The sequence below is a fragment of the Salmo salar genome, chromosome 09 (assembly GCF_965601325.2).
Source record: "Salmo salar chromosome 09, fSalSal1, whole genome shotgun sequence".
Lineage (NCBI taxonomy): Eukaryota > Metazoa > Chordata > Actinopteri > Salmoniformes > Salmonidae > Salmo > Salmo salar.
In genome coordinates, this window is record NC_138299.1 from 119,479,745 (window position 1) to 119,501,063 (window position 21,319).

At 43.5% G+C, this 21,319-nt stretch overlaps 1 protein-coding gene across 2 annotated transcripts in view; it reads left to right on the forward strand.

Annotated features, from left to right (window-relative positions):
- The first annotated feature begins 1,117 nt into the window (after nucleotides 1-1,117).
- The window catches only part of LOC106612494 (signal-induced proliferation-associated 1 like 3), a 106,470-nt gene continuing 86,268 nt past the window's right edge, over nucleotides 1,118-21,319 (forward strand). For both annotated transcript variants that reach the window (XM_045724368.2, XM_045724369.2), the window contains exon 1: nucleotides 1,118-1,319. The gene's annotated coding sequence lies outside the window, so the exon portion shown is untranslated. The remainder of the gene's footprint in view (nucleotides 1,320-21,319) is intronic.

Sequence of the window (21,319 nt, forward strand, 5' to 3'; positions counted from 1 at the left end):
GAAAAATCTGACTCACTTGTTCTATGAATGTAAATCTGTGATAGAATTTTGGGAAAACCTCGCAGAATATTATTTACCATTTTGAACACTACCCATGTTTTTGACATGAAGGATATAATATTGCAATAACAAGACCATTGAAATGATTTATTTAAATTTTTTATACTTCATACTAAATACATTATACACAAACAAAAATTCCAGAATTCTATACCAAAATTACTAATATTTTGGATTGAATTGAATCATCTTGTTAAGACATTATTCCTAGTGAATAACAAAACCAATAACATCTTCCTGAATCATTATGAGATTCTGAGTGAATACAATTGCACTATAATTGTTTTATTTTTTGTATGTATTTTATTTTTTGTATGTATTTAGTATTTTTGTATGTATTTACTATTTTTTTGTATGTATTTTTGTACGTATTTAGTATTTTCTTGTTTATACCTGTGTTTTGTTTTGTTAGACATGTTTGATGTAGCGATGTAAGTTGTTGATAATTTTGTATTATGAATTTAAAAAAAATATGGCGATAAAGTATATAAATATAAGAAAAAGTATATAAATAAAAAAATATATAAAAACAGACTACATTATTATATTTCCTTGAAAAATTGGCGTATTATGACGTAGAAATAATGTAATGCAGCTTAATAGTAAAACGACACCTTTGCGCCATAGTGGTTGGCAAGCATATAAAGTGGAGATGATGGGATTTATGTTTTCAGGTCATGTCCAAAATAAAATAGTCAAACGCTCGCTGTATGCCACTATTTGTGTTTACGTGTAAAAATGCTTTGATTATAACTGACTGCCACAAGGTTGTGCTATTTACTAATAAGTAGGCTCCAACTCTATAACAACAACCCCAAATAGACAATTAACGTGATGCAAAAATGATTTACAGGCAAATATAGCTAGGAACTCTTATACCAGAAAAATATAACTGCGTATTTCTGAATAGCGCTGTTGTTGTTTTTTCTCGAAACATTATTGCAACAGCACTCACTGCATTTTTGCAATGAACATACTAACACGTCTATGTATGGTTGTAGAATACCGCCCTTCATATGTTACTATCGGTACTACAACAACCATGCTCGCACAGGCGCATTGCGGCGTGAGATCGTTTGCTAGCGCAGCGCGGTGGTTTCGCCTGGCTTCTGTGATCCGACTCCGAGAGAGCATTCCTGGCAACGTTTGCGAGCGAGATTGAACAATATAGCGGACTGCTTGTTTCTATCAATGTTTCTCCTAGGATTGGGGATTTCTAAAGGGATATAAGTTCGTCGAAAGTGCGAGAACGTCGATAGGTAAGAAACACTCCCAAGTCGTATTTCAAAAGTAGTTTGTGTAATTAGTTAGGGCTCCTCAACAACATTGAAAAGTGGCGAGTCAGCTAGCGAGGTAACGTTCGCTACCATTACTCACTACTTGCAACTGGCCAGCGAGAGCTATAACTTCATTCCTGCTATGCAGCCAACAACTTGCATACTACGGGTTATTTTTCAATCGTTGTTGCACCTATCTAAACACGCAGTGAATATACGTCTCACCTAGACCCATATTATTCCGTTAACTAGTTAAAAACATAGTATATCGGTCTCAGAAATAATGTTTTGTTAACTAAAAAATGCCCGATCCTTCCTGGTCCGCCGTCTATACATACGCATGCGCATAGTATTTAGCATACTCCGGGTTTGTACTTTCTACTTGATTTAATCATACTTGTAAAGGCCAAGCTGCAGTGGTAAAATGACAAGTTCCAGACAATGGAACAATTGTCTCGTTAAGTGAAACGCAACAACATTTGGCAATGTTACTAAGTCAGCTAGCTTGAACGAGTTTCCCTGTAGCTCAGTTGGTAGAGCATGGTGTTTGCAACGCCAGGGTTGTGGGTTCGATTCCCACGGGGGGCCAGCACAGAAAAAAAAATAAAAAATAAATAAATAAATAATGTATGAAATGTATCCATTCACTACTGTAAGTCGCTCTGGATAAGAGCGTCTGCTAAATGACTAAAATGTAAATGTAAAATGAGTTTAGAATTTTGAAAAGTGCTGCAGTAGGAAGTTGCTAATGTGGGTTTATTTAGTTTTGACTGAATTGCCCATAAAAAGGTTTCCATGTAAACACACTGTTTTCTGTAGGGGATTTGTGTTGGGGGATACGTGTTTAGGGGATACGTTTCGTGTTTGGCAGCCTACGACAATGTTTTGGTGTTGTGTGATTCATGGGTAAAATCTTACGAACTAGCTAGTTAACTAACTAGGTCACTGAAAATGGTTGTTCCTAGTATGGGTGACTCTGGCTAGCATGCTAACTAGCTAGTTAGCTAGATCATTTTATTAACTAAAGCCCTCATAAGTGGTCTTGCTGATTTTAATTCAATCAATCATCTTTCATTCAATCATAGAAACTTAAACCTCAAAAGTTCTCCAATATTTGTTTGTCATTGAACAGAATGCTAGTTAAGCAAGCCATGCTGACCTGTTTGTACACATTAGTGTCAACGCTGATAAGCTGTCATTGTGACATGTTAAGGTCAGTTGTTTCTGCCACCTGACCAATCGTATCTGTTAGGCAGTTGTAGTTTACCCATAACTCTGGAATGGAGTTTGTGTGATGTTAAAATATCCTCTTGATTCAAAGTTATCTACTTTGTTCAAAGTCATCTGGTGGGTGTGCGTGCAGTGCAGTGGGAAAGGGGGGTGAAGCGTCTACATGTCGTATATTAGTCCAAATGCCTGTGCACTGAATGCCGCAGGAAATAACACATCAAATATCAGGATAGACCTTTCATGCAGGGGGCAGCATAGATATGACGGCGCTTAACAATTTATTTTGGTTGCTTTCTCTCCGTGACTAATATAATGACGATAATGCCAGTACTGGCGACAAAAGGTCAAGTCCACTAACTTCCCTGCTTCTGAGAACAGAGGGTTTCAGATCAGCTCATTAATGTTACACTAATCACGTCTGCATTTTCCTCAGGGGCCTATTCACTTAATTTGAAGGAAATTACATTAGAAAGGCAATGCGTGCTTGTGAAGTTCTGAATACCACAGTTAATGTTGAATAACCACGACCAGGTGCCTCTAATTCCAACTTCAGATCCCCTCATTCATCCCTGCTGCTTTCAACTTTACAGGTGCCTATCACTGAAAGATAGAAGTGTTTAATTCAAACACTTAGGTGTGGATAATTTCCATCAGGGAATTTCTATCAATGTCTCATGTTTGATCAAAATATTTGACAAAAGTTCTTGAATCAAAACCTAAACTAAGAGGAGTTATGTTTGGTTAACAGAGAATCAAAGTCTTGAAACAGTTGGGCAGGCTATGACCTGGTTGATACTGCTTCATGGAATTCTCATGTGGTTGGTGACCTGCTGGAGGGTTGATCATGCTTAGGTCATAGCCTTGGCTACTGTTTGGGTCCAACAAGTGAAGTTATGCATTGCAGTCAAATGCACTGAGGGTTTTACTCCCAAAAATGTAATATTATGCCATTTACATGTTTTGGGATATTTATTTAGATGACTAGTTATTGTTGCCAGTTGCTGAATTGCTAAATTTGATCGTTTTATTTTGGTTTATTTAGCCTTTATTGCCTTTCAAAGTTATCATTTCTGTACGGCTTTAAAATAATTAGTGACTTAAATCACCTCTGGGGAGAAAAGCTTGCCTTTTTAAAAATAATGTAAAAGCAGCATGTTTTTAAATCCTCAGCATGTTTTAATCCTCTGTGGTGACTTGGGATCCCGTAGTAGTGCTTCCCAATGTAATTCCATAAGGAAAAGTTCAAAATGATCTCGATGAATATGCCGTAGTTTCTTGCTGTCTCTATGATTAGGCTTACATTATAAATAAAGTACAAAGTAGAGGTCGACCAATTATGATTTTTCAACACCAATACCGATTATTGGAGGACCAAAAACGTCTGTACCGATTAATCTGACGATTTTTTAAATTTTTTATTTGTAATAATGACAGTTACAACAAAACTGAATGACCACTTATTTTAACTTAATATAATACATCAATAAAATCAATTTAGCCTCAAATAAATAATGAAACATGTTCAATTTGGTTTAAATAATGCAGCAAAAAAAGTGTTGGAGAAGTAAAAGTGCAATATGTGCCGTGTAAGAAAGCTAACGTTTAAGTTCCTTGCTCAGAACATGAGAACATATGATAGTTGGTGGTTCCTTTTAACATGAGTCTTCAATATTCCCAGGTAAGACGTTTTAGGTTGTAGTTATTATAGGAATTATAAGACTATTTCTGTCTCTACGATTTGTATTTCATATACCTTTGACTATTGGATGTTCTTATAGGCACTTTAGTATTGTCAGTGTAACAGTATAGCTTCCGTCCCTCTCCTCGCTCCTACCTGGGCTCGAACCAGGAACACATCGACAACAGCCACCCTCGAAGCAGCGTTACCCATGCAGAGCATGGGGAACAACTACTCCAAGTATCAGAGTGAGTGACGTTTGAAACGCTATTAGTGCGCACCCCGCTAACTAGCTAGCCATTTCACATCGGTTACACCAGCCTAATCTCGGGAGTTGATGGGCTTGAAGTCATAAACAGCACAATGCTTGAAGCATTGCGAAGAGCTGCTGGCAAACGCACGAAAGTGCTGTTTGAATGAATGCTTACAAGCCTGCTGGTGCCTACCATCGCTCAGTCAGACTGCTCTATCAAATCATAGACTTAATTATAACTTAATAACACACAGAAATACGAGCCTTTGGTCATTAAAATGGTCGAATCCGGAAACTATAATTTCGAAAACAAAAGGTTTGTTAAATCATTAAATCATCACCCGTTTGTTGAAGTAGGCTGTGATTCAATGAGAAATTAACAGGCACCGCATCGATTATATGCAACGCATGACACGGTAGATAACTACACATGGTTGATGATATTACTAGTTTAACTAGTGATTATGTTAAGATTGATTGTTTGTTTTTTTAGAAGATAAGTTTAATGCTAGCAACTTACCTTGGCTTTTTGCTGCCCTTGCGTAACAGGTAGTCAGCCTGCCATGCAGGCTCCTCGTGGAGTGCAATGTGAGGCAGGTGGTTAGAGCGTTGGACTAGTAACTGGAAGGTTGCAAAAACGAATCCCCGGTTCTGCCCCTGAACAAGGCAGTTAACCCACCGCTCCTAGGCCGTCATTGAAAATAAGAATGTGTTCTTAACCGACTTGCCTAGTTAAATAAAGGTGTACATGTCTTTTTTAAATATATATAAAAAAATTACATTAAAAAAAATCAGCTAATCGGTGTCCAAAAATACCGATTGTTATGAAAACTTGAAATCGACCCTAATTAATCGGCCATTCCGATTAATCGGTCGACCTCTAGCACAAAGACTTTGAAATACAAAGGGAATTGTATCTGGGTGACCCCAGTTGCATTCTAACCTGTAAACGTAATGATTCACGCCCCTCTCATTGATGACTCATCGAACTCTGTTTGTTTTTAAAGATAAAGACCACTGATTCAACTGGTTCTCAAGGGTACACTCTTACATGTTGACCAAGCCGGCATCGCTCACACGTTGATTTTTGTTCACCCACACCAGAAGCGGTTAGGACACGCAGGTTGAAATATCAAAACAAACTCTGAACCAATTATATTCATTTGAGGACAGGTTTAAGGCAATTTAGCTAGCTTGTTGTTGCTAGCTAATTTGTCCTGGGATATAAACATTGGGTTGTTACTTTGCCTGAAATGCACAAGGTCCTCTACTCCGACAATTCATCCACAGATAAAACTGGAAACCGAATTTGTTTCTCGTCATCTCTCCTCCTTCCTACAGGCTTCTTTTTCTTTTTTGGACTTTTATATGGTTGGTTGGCAACCAACTTTATGGTGCATTACTACAACCGACTGGAGTGTGGATGTCAGTTCATCTTTTAAATTACCCATGTGGGTATATGCTCCTAAAAACCAATGAGGAGGTGGCACGTGGGTATATGCTTTGAAAAACCAATGAGGAGATTTGAGAGGCAGGACTTGAGCGTCAAATAGAACCAACTTCTATTTTAGCGCCTAGCCATGCAGACGCTCGCAGTCGCTGCAATGATTGAATAACATGTATGTGTACATTTATTTTTGCAACACTCGCGCACCCGACGCGAGCGGTGTGGTCAGCATGTTACTCAGCTATTGAGTTAAAACAATTCTCATAAAATGAATCGAACATGGGTTGTGTGTCAGGTGTCTTCTCTAAAAGTAGACTATACAAGCCCTATAGATTTATTTCTTTGTCTTCCACTTAGTATTTTTCAGTTTCAGCTATTCCAACAGCACAGTTTGAGTCTTAACCACCACACGGGTAGTCCTCCCTCTGTTTTGTAATTTTAGATCTATACTGTTTCTTGCCAGGTTTCTCCCTAACCCCTGGGGACTTCCTGGTTAAATAAAGGTTAATAGAAATAAACAATGTACTGCACAGCTTCACATAGGATGCGGCAGACAGACTGATCCATCATGCTCATTAGTGTAGCATCACAGCTCCGAGAGGAGGAAGCAGCCTCAGGCTAGGGATACCATCTGGCCCACATCATGCTGGAGAGAGCATCATACGTTTGTGCATTGTTTTTGATTTGAGCACATATCGCTCACATCCTGAGTAAATAAATAGTGTTTATCTGCTATTGATGTTGTAATCTTACAATATAAGTACATGGCATGCAATCGGCATTAACCCACCTGCACCAGTGTTGCTCACAGAATCTCTTTGAAGTATCGGCCTCCCTTGAAGCCTGTCTGTGACTCAGCATGTATGACAGTTTGAGTTATATAAAAAGGAGCAGGATGTTCGTTAAAATTAGGATCTACTTTATGGCTCCTTTACTGTCATAAAACATCATCCCCTAACCTCACTCCCTCAGGCACGAACCCCCGAGGTGTTTATAGATTCACTTTTCGATAGGGAGGGAGAGCGAGCACTTCTCCCAGACCCAGTGTTTATTCCCCTGCAGGCTTCCCCAGGCCTGTTTGACTGGGGTAAATATAGCCTGTTGGTTTTAGCTGGAGGATAAACACAGATGTTGAGTAGACCTTCCTCGCCACAGAACAGTGTCCTCCCTGCACTGAGAGAGGGAGAAATGGCCCACTGTCCACAAAGCTTTTAAACAGAGTTATAGGACTTATTAAGTTGCTGTTAGGCTATAAGTCTCTACAACAGGGGGTTTTCTGCATGAAAAGGGGTGTGGTAGGGTGTTTGGCAATGGGTGGGCGGCGAGACTGATTTCCTGCAATTCTACAAGTCCATGTAGCAGATAATGGACCCTAACAGATATTTATGTATACTGAACCAAAATATAAATGCACCATGTAATCATTTTAAAGATTTTACTGAATTACAGTTTATATAAGGAAATCAGTCCATTTAAATAAGTTCATTATGCCCTAATCTATGGATTTCACATGACTGGAATTGCAGATATGCATCTGTTGGTCACAGATACCTTCAAAAAAGGTAGGGGCGTGGATCAGAAAACCAGTCAGTATCTGGTGTAACCACCTTTGCCTCATGCAGTGTGACATGCAGTGTGGAATGTTGTCCCACTCCTTTTCAATGACGTTGCTGGATTTTGGCGGGAACTGGGACACGCTGTCGTAGACGTCGATCCAGAGCATCCCAAACATTCTCAATGGGTGACATGTCTGGTGAGTATGCAGGCTATGGAAGAACTGGGACATTTTCAGCATCCAGGAATTGTGTACAGATCCTTGCAACATTGGGCCATGTATTATCATGCTGAAACATGAGGTGATGGCGGTGGATGAATGGCACGACAATGGGCCTCAGGATCTCGTCACGGTATCTCTGTGCATTCAAATAATTAAGCAATAAGGCCCGAGGGAGTGTGGTATATGGCCAATATACCACGGCTAAGGGCTGTTCTTATGCGCAACGCAGAGTGCCTGGACATAGCCCTTAGCTGCGGTATATTGTATATTGCGGTATATAACCTTCGTCGTGGCCAGAACTACTCTTTCCCATAGGCTTGTACAACAGTTGAAGTCGGAAGTTTACATACACCTTAGCCACATTTAAACTCAGGTTTTCACAATTCCTGACATTTAATCCTAGTAAAAATTCCCTGTCTTAGGTCAGTTAGGATGACCACTTTATTTTAAGAATGTGAAATATACTGTGATATACTATCTATATCCACTTTACTATGGATATAGATACTTTTGTACCTGTTTCCTCCAGCATCTTCACAAGGTCCTTTGCTGTAGTTCTGGGATTGATTTGCACTTTTCGCACCAAAATACGTTCATCTCTAGGAGACAGAACGCGTCTCCTTCCTGAGCGGTATGACAGCTGCGTGGTCCAATGGTGTTTATACTTGCGTACTATTGTTTGTACAGATGAACGTGGTACCTTCAGGCGTTTGGAAATTGCTCCCAAGGATGAACCAGACTTGTGGAGGTCTACAATTTTTTTTCTGAGGTCTTGGCTGATTTCTTTTGATTTTCCCATGATGTCAAGCAAAGAGGCACTGAGTTTGAAGGTAGGCCTTGAAATACATCCACAGGTACACCTCCAATTGACTCAAATTATGTCTATTAGCATATCAGAAGCTTCTCAAAGCCATGACATAATTTTCTGGAATTTTCCAAGCTGTTTAAAGGCACAGTCAACTTAGTGCATGTAAACTTCTGACTGAATTGTGATACAGTGAATTATAAGTGAAATAATCTGTCTGTAAACAATTGTTGGAAAAATTACTTGTCATGAATAAAGTAGATGTTCTAACTGACTTACCAAAACTATAGTATAACAAGAAATTTGTGGAGTGGTTGAAAAACAAGTTATAATGACTAATGTGTTATATTTTATATTATTTTGCTTCAATAGAGTGATCAGGGGCATGCAGCTATAGTTTTTCACAGAAAATACACTATATATACATAAGTATGTGGACACCCCTTCAAATGAGTGGCTTTGGCTATTTCAGCCACACCTGTTGCTGACAGATGTATAAAATTGGGCACACAGCCATGCAATCTCCATAGACAAACATTGGCAGTAGAATAGCCCTACTGAAGAGCTCAGTGACTTTCAATGTGGCACCGTCATAGGATGCCACCTTTCCAACAAGTCCGTTTTGTATAATTTCTGCCCTGATAGTGCTGCCCCGGTCAACTGTAAGTGCTGTTATTGTGAAGTGGAAACATCTAGGAGCAACAATGGCTCAGCCGCAAATTGGTAGTCCAGACAAGCTCACAGAACAGGACCGCCGGGTGCTGAAGCACGTAGCGTGTACAAATCGCCTGTCCTCGGTTGCACACTCACTACCGAGTTCCAAACTGCCTCTGGAAGCAACGTCAGCACAATAACTGTTTGTCTGGAGCACACAAGCCTAAGATCACCATGCACAATGCCAAGCGTTGGCTAGAGGGGTGTAAAGCTCGCCGCCATTGGACTCTGGAGCAGTGGAAACACATTCTCTGGGGGCGATGAAATCATGCTTCATCATCTGGCAGTCCGACGGACAAATCTGGGTTTGGCGGATGCCAGGAGTATGCTATCTGCCAGAATACTTACTGCCAACTGTAAAGTTTGGAGGAGGAGTAATGCTCTGGAGCTGTTTTTCATGGTTTGGGCTAGGCCCCTTGGTTCCAGTGGGAAATGTTAATGCTACAGCATACAATGACATTCTAGAGATGATTCTGTGCTTCCAATTTTGTGGCAACAGTTTGGGAAAGGCCTTTTCCTGTTTCAGCATGGCAATGCCCCTGTGAAAAAAGCGAGGCCCATACAGAAATGGTTTGTTGAGATTGGTGTGGAAGAAATTGACTGGCCTGCACAGAGCCCTGACATCATGCCCATAGAACACCTTTGGGATGAACGCAGACTGCGAGCCAGGTCTAATCTTCTAACATCAGTGCCCGACCTCACTAATGCTCTTGTGGCTGAATGGAAGCAAGTCTCCGCGGCAATATTCCAACATCTAGTGGAAAATCTTACCAGAAGAGTGGAGGCTGTTATAGCAGCAAAGGGAGGGCAAACTGTATATTAATCCCCATGATTTTGGAATGAGATGTTCGACGAGCAGATGTCCACATACTCTTGGTCATGTAGTGTATATTAGTGCAACACATTTGGCAGAAAATAGCTTTGTTCATCAGATGACAACAGAAGTGCAGCACTATTTGGCTAGCAGCCACACCAGTAAATTAACTTATGAAAAAGCAAGTAATGTTTTTGCAAGAACGATGCATGAACATCATATTTCTAATGAATGTTTATCATAGAAAGAATGAAGTCAGATACATTTCCTAATGTTTTGCTTCAGAATTGTTCTACTTCATATTCATCATCGCTAGCACCATTCCAACATCAACATATGTGAAAATGGTACATTTCTGTTTTTGTAGTAAAAAAAGATAGAGAAGGGTTTCCAATGACATCATGCGATTGTTGTGATTTTGACCAATTGTGAGTAGGCATTGCCTACTAATTGGTTGATGTCATTGAAAAGATTTATCTTTCTCTACAAAACATAGAATCGTGCCATTTCCACATATGTTGATGTTGGGGTGGTGCTGGAAATGATATGACATTTCCCTTCAATCTTTCATTTTCCCGAGGAAAAATAGGCGACGCAGAGAAAAGTACCGAACTAAAATAACTACACATTAGTCAGAGCGCTGCCTTCTGATCGAATTCCCCTTCGTGAAATCTCAGAGTGCAGAAAGGGCAACTGAAGCACAAAATGAATCTGAGCAGATATTGTAATAAGAAGCGTTTTATAAAACACAGCAAGATATTTCTGCGCGGGGAAAAACTGAATTCTGCATTAACCGAAACCGATGCTGTGCCGAATCAATAGAACAGGTAGATGAACAAATCATGCATGCAGATCTCCAGGCAACGCATTTCCCCAATCCCTTAGGATATGTTGTGCAACTGAGGCCCCTTGCTTTGTTGTTCTTCACTTTCTTATTTTCTTCTGTATTTGCCTCTGCTGTTTCCACTGAGAAGCGCTAGCAAGCCTCGCTGTCTTTATTTCACCCGTTTCTAGTTCTCTCAAACCGTGTTCTTGCACATGGAGCCATAATGGACAGGCAGTGTGAGAGTTAAGATGTGAGGGGACTTCCACAAAGAGCCCTGTCACGCAGAGAGTGAAATGTTCAGTACAGGAGGAATTCCTGGATAAAGGGAAAAGGAAACGGCAGATTCTCTCTCTCTTTTATGTGTTGAGGAGGGGTCAAAATTAGACTTGTACACCCCACACATGGTCGGGATCATCATGCTGTCACTCATTGGTAGAGCTTCGAGAAGTGCAAAGCTGCTTCAACCGGGTTACTTGAGTGAATGACTGACAGCGTATGATGGAGCTGCCCAGGATTGTGTTCAGGAGAGTTGAAGTGACGTGTGTGCGTGTGTGTTTGCATGCGGGTTTGCTCACTTGATGAAGAGAGGGCAACAGGACCTCTGATCTTTGCTTGGTTCCATCTGTTTTTCATTGGGAGAAGAATTGTTTGGCTCTTGCTTGCCCTGGCCCTTCCCATTGCGTGAGTGGAGGTCCGGCTTTAGGACAGGAAGTGAGTGTGCTCAGCAGGAAGTGAGTGAGTGTGTACTGGTCTGTGTGGTCAGGGAGATGACTGTCGCTATGAATCAGACAGTAGGCATGACTAGAATCCACCTGGTCAGGATATAATAAAAGACAGCTTAAACCATAACTGGAAAAGTTGAGGATATGTTTTTAAGTATGCATTGATAACATTTTGGAATGGATGAATGGGTACAACCCAACAGCACCAGGAAAGCTGTGGTCATTTGCTTAATTCCACTTCCCCCGTCTCTGAGGATGTTTCCCTTTGGGAGCTGGCCAGTCACACCCATGTCTGTGTGTCTATCTGCTCATCTTTATTTTTTCCCCCGCTTTCATTCTTCATTTTCACTCTCCATCTCTCTTTTGCTCTGGAATGTGTCTAGAGGCATGTGAAAGTCCCTCCCACCCTGTATGCATTTGTCCAGTCCACCTCCCCACAGCTCAGATTCGGTCTCAACTGTAGAGTCATTGTTTTAATGTGAAGTGGGTGTAGCATGTGGTCATTCCATGAATGCCATTTGGCCAGATTTTATGGTACTGTACCAGTGTGTGCATTTTTCCTCCCCATTTTCGAAATCCGATTTGGTGGGATGGAGCTGCTGCTATAGCTATGTGGTTATACTATAGTATGTTCAGGAGAGAGAAGGGGGTTTCTGAGCGAGACGCAGGCTGTTTGTTGTTTCGGCGGGTGGGGCTGTTGTCTCTCCTAATGATGTGCGTGTCTCTCTGGGCCAGTGGCGCTACTCTAATGATGACAAATGTCTGTGAATATGTGTATGAGAGAAGGAGAGAAATAATTGTGCGCCGTTGACACCTTTTGTTCCTGTCCCCTAGGAGTGGGCCTGAGAGTGATGGAGTGAGGGAAGTTGTGTTTTCTCTCTAGAACAGTAGACCCTGTTATCATCGTGGGAGAGGGAGAGATGGATTGGCTAATAAACCCAGACGGCGAGGTGGCGGGACGGAGAGGAGGGCGGAGGAAAGGATGTGTAAAGGATGTCTGTAGCCAGCCCAGAGGCTAAAGCGGCCCCTACAATAAGGGTGTAACGGTACACGTATTCGTACCGAACGGGGACCTCGGTTCGGGTCCACACTGTGAACCTTAATGAATACACCAATGTAAACAGATACACTAGGCCTATAGGCTATACCTACGCTGCGTTTTATGCCATTGCCTGTTGATTAAATCTGATCTGAAAAAAACACTGTAGGTTATTCCGTTAAAACGACTACAGCCTATGCACATGTTGTAATGAAAATTCTAATCTTAACCGGCACATTTCAAACTATCCTTTCGTGAAGTGCAGCCGGGAACTAGTTTTGTATGATGGCGAGTGGGGTACATTTTGACTTCGTAGTAGATTACAACAACGATGGACAGAGTTGTGGATAAAACATGAGCAGTATGTCGCCGCTGCTCCACGAGGATAGCCTATGCAGAGTGGCGCGTGTAGCTTGTTGTTGTTGGCCAATCAAAGCGGCACTACAGTCATAGTGCCTCCGTGTGTGGCAAAGCAAGTTAGGAGATCATCTAATCAATGGAAGATGTAATTACAAAGTTAAATGAGAAGGACATGCTACAACGACCAAGAGGCAACAGGTAGGCTGCTACTTAATAATCTGAATGGAGTTGTTGTTATTGGTAATTGTAGGACAGGTAGAAAGCGCATGCAGCCTCAAATAGTTTAGCTAACTAGCTTCTCTGTTTTTTTTCTTTTTTTTTCTTCTCCTTTATTTAACTAGGCAAGTCAGTTAAGAACAAATTCTTATTTACAATGACGGTCTAGGAACAGTAGGTTAACTGCCTTGTTCAGGGGCAGAACGACAGATTTTTACCTTGTCAGCTCAGGGATTCAATCTTGCAACCTTAACGGGTACAAATCCAACGCTCTAACCACTAGGCTACCTGCCGCCCCAGGTTTTGATGCAGTCAAGACAGGTACTACACTATTTCTCTGTTTGATGTGGTCAAGACAGGTACTACATTATATATACAAAGTATGTGGACACCCCTTCAAATGGATGGATTCGGTTATTTCAGCCACACCTGTTGCTGACAGATGTATTATAGCACACAGCCATGCAATCTCCATAGATAAACATTGGCAGTAGAATGGCCTTACTGAAGAGCCCAATGACTTTCAACGTGGCACTATCATAGGATGGTCCGTTCGTCAAATTTCTGCCCTGGTAGAGCTGCCCCCGGTCAACTGTAAGTGCTGTTATTGTGAAGTGGAAACATCTAGGAACAACGCCCAGCCGTGAAGTGGTAGGCCACACGAGCTCACAGAACGGGGCCGCTGAGTGCTGAACCGTGTAGTGTGTAAAAATAATCTGCCCTTGGTTGCAACACTCACTCCAGAGTTCCAAACTGCCTCTGGAAGCAACGTTCGTCGTGAATTTCATGAAATGGGTTTCCGTGGCCGAGTAGCCGCCCACAAGCCTAAGATCACCATGCACAATATCAAACGTCGGCTGGAGTGGTGTAAAGCTCACAGCCATTGGACTCTGGAGCAGTGGAAACTCGTTCTCTGGAGTGATGAATCACGCTTCACCATCTGGCCGTCCGATGGACGAATCTGGGTTTGGCGGATGCCAGGAGAACGCTACCTGCCCGAATGCGTAGTGCCAACTGTAAATTTTGGTGGATGATATTCTAGACAATTTGTGCATCCAACTTTATGGCAACAGTTTGGGGAAGGTCATTTTCTGTTTCAGCATGCCCCCATGCACAAAGCGAGGTCCATACAGAAATGGTTTGTCGAGATTGGTGTGGAAGAACTTGACGGAGCCCTGGCCTCAACCCCATCAAACACCTTTGGGGTTGGAACACCGACTGCGATCCTGGCCTAATCGCCCAAAATCAGTGCTTGACCTCACTAATGCTCGTGGCTGAATGGAAGCAAGTTCCAACATCAAGTGGAAAGCCTTCCCAGAAGAGTGGAGGCTGTTATAGCAGAAAAGGGATGTTATGTTTGACGAGCAGGTGTCCACATACTTCTGGTCATGTAGTGTACGTAATCATGTTGGATGATTAACTTCTAGCTTGTTATCGCTAGGTAATTTGTCTATGGTTGGTTGCTGTCTCTGTCTCTCCTCCCTCCTCCTTGCACCCCGTGTCACTCACTCACAGTACACACACCGCAAGGCCACTCCTCTGCCTGTTAGTGTCTCGCCCTCATGATTTATCAGCTCTGGTTAACAAAGAAGCTTACAAATTGACTTCTGCTGCTTCCCTCACTCTGACTTGACCGGATCTGGATCTGACCGGATCTATACGGAACTGGTCTAGTTATCCTCGGGTACGTTCAGAACGGGTCTCTATGTAAAGAAAAACTATTTTATGCATATCGGATCCAGGTGGGAAAGCCCCAGGTCCATTTCGGACTGTGTCCAACTTTTTGGACCTGTGAAGACCTCTACTTGAGAGGTCCAACATAACAATCCCTGTCACAGCAGACAATGCAAGGAACATTGTGAATGCTGTCACAGAAGCTGGACTTGGGCCACAAATGGGGTGCTTTTTAGTTTAGCTTCTTTTGCCAAATAAACAAAGATGAACTATGGTAACTATTGACATGAAAGACATATTGGAAGAGGAGGAGGAGAGAGTGTGAATAAACCCCTAGAGGAAAAAGTGAGCGGCTTGAATGAGTGTGTGAGTAGAGGAAATGTGCTGTTGTCCGTTCCCCGTTTTTCTCCTGAGAGGGAGAGGGTGTGTGCTTGGTTTAGCAGGGCAGTTCAAATCAAATGTATTTATATAGCCCTTCGTACATCAGCTGATATCTCAAAGTGCTGTACAGAAACCCAGCCTAAAACCCCAAACAGCAAGCAATGCATGTGAAAGAAGCACGGTGGCTAGGAAAAACTCCCTAGGAAAAACTCCCTAGAAAGGCCAAAAACATATAAAGGATATTTTCTCCAAACGATTTGAGGGATGCGGCTATTCTGTGTTGAGCGGTTAACAAAGAAATAGGTACTCCTATATGCTTAATTTAGAGTTGTTAATGTAACTTTAGGTGTTCTACAAACATTGGGCTATATGTTTAGATGTTCAATACATTGTAAGGCTGCATGATGAGATTCTAATGATTTAAAAACAGTTGCTTGAAAGGCATGAGCTCTGCTTAGTTTTTTGCGCAGGTTCTACACACTACATCAGTCTCTCATTCACAATTTGACAAGCACTTGATGAGCGTAGAATTTCACAGCGGCATCCCCTTTGTGTGGCCATAATGCACCCTAAAAAAAAAAAAATGTAGTAGGCCTAACCTATAGAAAGCTGATGGGATCCTCTTTTTAGTAGAGGCCATCACTCTGTTTTCTTGCGCAATCGCATAGTCTATAGAAATGTTGCGCAACATGATCTCATGGGCTCTCACGAAGTGTTAGATAAGTTACATTTGCATTGATGTCAGAGAAATGAGCGGGACAATGGAGCCCTGCGTACCAGGCAGTTAGCAAGTTTGGTAGGCTACTAATGACCAGCTGCAGCACCAAGAGCTCGGAGAAGCCTAATTACCGTGACTAAACGGTCACGTGGAATTTGACTACCTTCAACACGTTCACCGCTACAGCCCTACACCCAGCGTCCTCGCCACTCAGGCATGATCCTCTCAGCTTTGCCCTTTCAAAGTTGCATGAATTCACTCTACACAGACACTTAAAACTCGCACACACTTGCGTGCATTCACATTTACTTTCATGCAGTTCTCTCTTTTGCAAACCCTTGGACACATTAACATTTATATACACACACACTCTGTGTTTTTCCAGTGGTTCCCATGTCTGGATTTTACTGGAATGTTGGCATCCCCATGGGGAGCCTCTAGGCAGTATCTTTCTCTTGTTTTCTCTAGACCCCCCCACCCTTCATTCTCTTTTTCTCAGTCATTAGACAAATGGTTTCACTGAGGTCAGGCTACATGCTGTTGTCTGTTCAGTGGGACGTGTACGTGTACGAAGTGTGTGTTGTGTGCTCATAAATGTGGCACCACCACGCCATAGGCTCACACCATATTTTAAACTTAACATGTTCTGTATCTGTATTTGTATTGGGTAACTTTGTGATTGTGGGAGCATACTCTGACAAGTAGTATGGTCCCCCCACTGCATCTGTGTTCTGCCTGCCGGAAAACCCTTGGTTAAAGAAACGGGTTTATTGCGTCAGAGGGACACACCTTTACCGGGCTATTACTGACCGAATTCCATTTCTGAGATGGCTCTGCGGGGGGGGTTTCTAGCAGGAAAGGAACTTCCCTTTGATGCTGCTAGCTTAGAATCAACAAGCAGCCATAAATAATGATGGTTGCTCTGTATTAGAACCACATGCTGCGGAGAGGACCGTTTCATTTTAAAGGGGCATCGACCCTTGGATACTGAAGGGTAGGTGTTGACAGCTCTGGGTGGGAGTTTTGTCTCTACATTAGCCTGCCAGAGAAGGGCTTTGTAAGAGCATACAAAGCTAGAAGTGTACACGCACACACAATGCTGCTCTGCATTGGAAAAAGCCACACCTTGCTCCTCGTATCTTTTTACCAAAGACTGCCTATATAACACTGTCTGAATAGACCTTAGCTCACCACCTGCCTCTGTTCACGTGGCCAGGATAAGGGAGTGGTCTGTGTGTGTGCACTAGGCCTAGTTTGTATATCTGTGTAACTGTGCTAAAGCTGTGCTGTGCCACGGGGAGTGCTTTTTAACGCTGTTTGCTTGGTTTAATGCCCATGCTGCAATCTTCGTATCTCGCTTTAGATTCCGTTTGGAAAGTGTGTCTTTTTTTTTTTGTTCTAGTGATTCCGTTCAGTCTCAATAGTGCTACTGCACTCAGTTTGCCTTGCTTTGGCAGGCCAACCCAGGCTGCTGCGTTGTGCTCAGGGGTTTTGGACATGTAACCAAGGCAGCTGTGAAGCAGTACTACAGTTACAGTATATCCTCATGTTGCCAAGCTGTTTTAGCAACAGCAGGAGAGATGTCTGTGTTGTGTAATAGTCTTTGAAGACAAATGTGTGATGGACTAAGTTGGTGTGTCTGTACAGTGTGTGTGTGTGTGTGTGTGTGTGTGTGTGTGTGTGTGTGTGTTTCGCATTGGGAGCTGCATGGGCACAGAGTGTGTACCCAGTGATGACAACACACAAGTAGAACGGTACACAGTCTGCATAACTCGGGTCCCTGGGACTGGGAACAGGCAGACTGGGAAGGGTGAAGGTCTCCACCGGGCCAGACCTTGCCCAGCTTTCACACATTAGGTTAGGTGTGAGAGAGGAAGAGCAGGCCCTAGTAAAACCCGTAACACTTCAGTGTAAGGCAGTTGTGTGTGTGTGTGTGTGTGTGTGTGTGTGTGTGTGTATCTAGGTGTCTTTACACATAATTAATTGAAACCGGGCCCCCTGTTAGTCACACTGCTTCACTGGACTCTTAGGGTAAGGCCTGGCAGACACAGAGGAGGAGGGCAAGAGCAGAGAGATTATGAAGCGAGGGTCTGATTTAACACTCGGGGGGGGCTCCTGCCAAAACGCCTAGCTTAGTGCTTTTAATCCTCAAGCCAACGGGTTTTTGCTTACCGATGTGCTCTTGTCTAACTTCCTTTTTAGTTAGTTTGTGTGCGTTGTTTGTGAGTGTGTTCGTCGTATGTTATGTGCACAGCTCGTCTGGTTGTTTCCTGGTCGTAAACACACTAGTGAAGAGCCCTGATGTGGTTCGGAGTGAGCCCCCCCGTTGGGTTCTTCTACACAAACAGGCAGGCAGACGTGTTTATTTACCCTGGACCCTGCAGGGCTTGCATCTGCCCTGGGCGCCAGTATACAGCGTGGAGCCACAGCCTCATCTCTTCACTGGGTTTTTACCGCTGTGTGTCTGTTTTCCTCGCTGTGCTGGGCTCACAGTTAATAAATACATGCTCGTTCCACAACGTTCTTTGCGTTCTATTTTTTTGTTGTATTTAGACGGCTGCCATGGTAACGAGTGGTAGTGCTGTACACAAACTGAACCGCGCACACATTGTTAGGACTGCCTATGATTATTGCCAAAGAAGTTGGCCTACCCAACCCAGCGTTGATAGCCCAATCTGACATTGTGGGTGTGGGGTGCTCACAGTGGAGATCTGATGGAAGGAGCAGAGGCTTGGAGGGGCGATTTCAGTAGCAAGGGCCTGTCACTGTGGGTTACGTCTCAGCGTGGCGTAGCACGGCTCCTCTGCAGAGTCACGCCAGAATCCGGGTCAGCCCTGTTTCCCGAGCAGCCCGGGACGTGCTTCACGTCGATCTCGGCTCCCTCTCTCCTCTCCACTCCCACCGACGCTAATGAGGAGCACGTAACAAGCCCTACCAGGGATAATCTGAAAGGAGAGAGGGAAAGATGGGAGAAAGGGCGTGCGAGAGACTGGGAACAAGGGCGAGATTTACTGGTACAAAGGGGTTTGCCCTGCTTGTGTGAGAAAGGCTTGGTGAAGTTGTGACTGCTTGTTTAGTCATGCCAAAACGCTGTTTTTGAAAGTGGGGCTTGGGTAGAGAGCACAGTGGACAGCGTAACATTCTACGAACTGAAAGGGATCGGGCAGGCGTGAACGTTTGTCAGCGTCTCCTCAGATTACCTCTTACACCAATTTGTAACACTGAGCCGAGCGATAGAAGCGAAAGAGCTACGTTAGAGCTAAGTTAGTATATGGGCCGCGGTGTGCTATAGTCGTACTGGGACCTGCGTCATTGCCATGTCTGTTGCTCCAGGTTGGGATGGCACAGCATTGGTCTGTTGGCCAGACAGATGGCCTGGTGCTGGCTACCTCAGGGATGGACTGTCCAGACAGACCCTATTATCATCTGGGGTCTCTATGCCATGGCAGCTGCACCATACCTAGAACTAATGCCCAACCCTAGCTCTGCAAGGACTGAATAGGGATTAGGCTCTTTGGAATTTTCACCTTGCTGCTAACACCCAGGGCTGTCTCTATTTAAAGAAACATGGAACTCTCAGTTAAGCTAAAAGGATTTGGGGCGGTCCTGCCAAAGCAGTGATTTTTGTTCTACACAGAGTAACAGGCTGGAGTGGTTGCACTGTGGCTTTGGACACTGGATCCAGCGTTTTGAGTTGGAGTCCAAGGTGATGTGGTCTAGAAGCACAGAGGCTGAGCCCAGGCTGCCCACAGTCAATATTGGCTTTTGTGAGTGCCTGCCTTCTGGCGGGAGAACAAACAAACTGGTAAATGTCTTTGAGAGAGAAATGGGAGTGAGAGATGGATTTTCTTTCATTCTTTTCCCAAAGTGAGGCTTTTCTCTCTAGTGTACTGTCCCCTTGCGGCAGCTGTCACCCTTCCTCTGGAAATGGCCACACACACACACACACACACACACACACACACACACACACACACACACACACACACACACACACACACACACACACCATATATATATCTATCCACTCTTGCTACTCTCTGCCTGAGATGTGACACCTGTTCCTAATGTTCTCCAGGTCTGCATTTATAAAACACTTGATGCTAACCACAGCTCTAAGTGGTGAGGGGGTGGGTTTTGATTGCATTCGTCTACAGCTCTCCCAGGTTTTCCTGTGTACATGCATGAATATGTGGTTAAAATGTTTGCGTCGTGAGCTGCTGCTATTTAAATGCGACACACCAACGGCAAACCGCTTGGGCAACGGCCACCCATTGAGCCCTGGGCAGTATGTTTGTCTCACTCACTCACTCTGTCCATCTGGCTGCCCGAGAGAGTGAAAGATGTAAAGAGTCTGTACAGCAGAGTCAAGGAGGTGTAGAGGTAGCAGCGGAGGGAAGAGCTGGCGAGTGAAGGAAATAGAGGAAAGGGGTGAGTGGTGGGGGGGGGGGGGATACAGAGAGGGTAATGAATAGTAAAGGGTGTGGTGGTAAAAGTGTGTCTCGGGGTTTCCGCGACAAATAAAGAGACCAGCCACTCTCATAAACTACACGTGCCAGAGATGCTTTGAAGGGAACCTCTCCACTGCAACCCCTGTCTCTGCCTGGGCGTGCTTGTCAGGCCGCAAGTAATGATCATCTTGCCCTCTGAGGCTATCAGAAGGGCAGGCCTGAGCCAAGTGCTTCTCCCACCTATAAGCCAGTGGAAAACTTGTAATGTTTTATAGTTTTGTGCCTGTCTGTGTCACAGCCAGAAATGAACACATTCTCCCACCACAAAGATTGAACCTTGTGTGGTTGAACCTAATAGCCTTATTTACTCCCGGAATCAATTAGGCTCTTGTGTGTCCACTGGTGTTTTTAGTTGTATTTCCTGTTTAGTTTTTTTTGTCAGTTAGAGCAAACCGGTGGATTTGTTTGGAGACAAGTGCTGTGTCTGAGCATGTTTACATGGGGGTGATCACACGGTGGTAGGGGTGGAGGACTCGGACATGCACCTTACATCAGCTGTCTGACTGCCGCATTAATAATTCAGAAGCTTACCTCAGTGTTTTCATGTTCTCGTCCCCATCTGTGATTACCGTCTGTGCTTGGTCATGATGCGGTGGCCTTTTGCCACAGAGCACTGCAATTGTCTCCAACTCTGTTGGGTCAGGGTGGAGGTGTTAACAGGGGTTGCCAAGTCGTTTGTGTAGTGACAACATTTGCGTGCTGGCTTGAAAAGGTAGCCTGGGAGTGAGTGGGATGCCAGAAGCTTTTTGAATCAATACAATCCCACATGTTCTTAGCTGTTTTGAGATTGACTGTGAAAACGTAGAGGGTCATATTT